The sequence below is a fragment of the Gekko japonicus genome, unplaced genomic scaffold (genome assembly GCF_001447785.1).
Source record: "Gekko japonicus isolate JY-2015 unplaced genomic scaffold, Gekko_japonicus_V1.1 scaffold70, whole genome shotgun sequence".
In the NCBI taxonomy this organism is placed as follows: Eukaryota; Metazoa; Chordata; class Lepidosauria; order Squamata; family Gekkonidae; genus Gekko; species Gekko japonicus.
In genome coordinates this window covers 1,082,057-1,083,543 of record NW_015167529.1, presented here as the reverse complement: position 1 = coordinate 1,083,543, position 1,487 = coordinate 1,082,057, and the positions used below count along the sequence as shown (strand labels likewise).

The 1,487-nt window shown below is 41.8% G+C and overlaps 1 protein-coding gene across 1 annotated transcript in view; it reads right to left on the bottom strand.

Annotated features, from left to right (window-relative positions):
* Positions 1–1,487, bottom strand: part of ABCA4 (ATP binding cassette subfamily A member 4) — a 175,784-nt gene that overhangs the window by 56,236 nt on the left and 118,061 nt on the right. The window lies entirely within an intron of this gene.

The window sequence follows — 1,487 nt, the reverse complement described above, 5'->3', positions numbered from 1 at the left end:
AAATCAAAAGCAAGAAAATTAAGGATAATGGAGTAAACAAGAATTGTTAGTACTTCCTTTGAGAGGATAGATGATGAAAGCCAACTTGTTACCATTGTTTAACGAAAGAAGTAGTAATATTCTGTAAAACATCTTTAACAGCTATATGCACTCAGTTTGGAGTTGTTTTTGTGGGCTAGATACAAGAAAAACGTGATTTATTTGCCCTGTTGGATTGTTAATGGAATATGGTGAAGATTGAAAAGGGACAAATAATATTTAATTAATATTTGAAAATTTGTGAGATCTGTATCTAAAGAGCATAATGACTGTTGAGACTGGTCAGAAGTAATTTATATAATATTTATGTAGTTAACTAAGTAGTTAAAGCCCATTTGATAGAAATGTTCAAATCTATTTTCAGGAAGTAAGATGTGTTTGCTGTACATGGAAAATAGTGGTTGTATATGTATATGTTTGTGTCTGTCTGTGTGTATATGTGGTATGTGTTTATTATTCTTAAAACCCAATAAATATATTGTTAAAAAAAAAAGGCTCATAGGGTTGCCAGGCCCCACCCAGCTACCGGCAGGGGATCCAGGTTGGGGAACTCCTGGAGAATTGGGGTTGGAGTCTGGGGAGGACAGGGACCTCAGTGAGGTACAATGCCATAGAATCCACCCTCCAAAGCATCCATTTTCTCCAGGGGAACTGATCTCTGTAGTCTGGAGATGAGCTGTAATTCCAGGGGATTCCCAGGTCCCAACTGGAGGCTAGCATCCCCAGGGTCCCACATTCTCCATTTGATATCTAGTACAAAGGCAGGCAGCCACCCACATGAACGCCTAACAGTGGTGCATCAGATCATTTTTCTCACTACGCAGGGCTGGTTCTCTAATTTAGGGTCCAAGGCAAGACCCTGAGATACTGGCAACTCTGAAACTCAACTTGTTTCCCATTGGCCAAGTACATAGTCCCGCTGCACACTGCATTGGTCAGGCTGCACCTGGAGTCTTGTGTGCAGTTCTGGAGGCCTCACTTCAAAAAGGATGTGGACAGAATGGAGCGGGTACAGAGGAGAGTGACGAGTATGATTGGGGGCCTGGAGACCAAGCCCTATGAGGAAAGGTTGAGGGACTTGAAAATGTTTAGTTGTCAGATCCCAAGTCAGGATAACAAACCCACGTTCCAAAGAAGTAAGATTTATTTCCAAAGCATGGTTGATCATGAACATACAGAGATTGTTCAGAATAAAGACAATACACAAGGGCAACGTAATATAGGAACTTCAAACTTGGTTAACCCAATGGGTACAATTCCCTCGCAAGGGAGCTGATTAGAAAAGGCGCGAAGTAGCCTGAGAACCACAACAGCTAATACCATAAACACAAGTTGAGTTCACACGGGAAATATAATTAAGCTAGGCAAGAAGACATAACACTCCAACGTCCACCTGCAGGAGACACTTGGCAGTTACAGCAGCATACCAGAAGAGGATAACAAGGGGG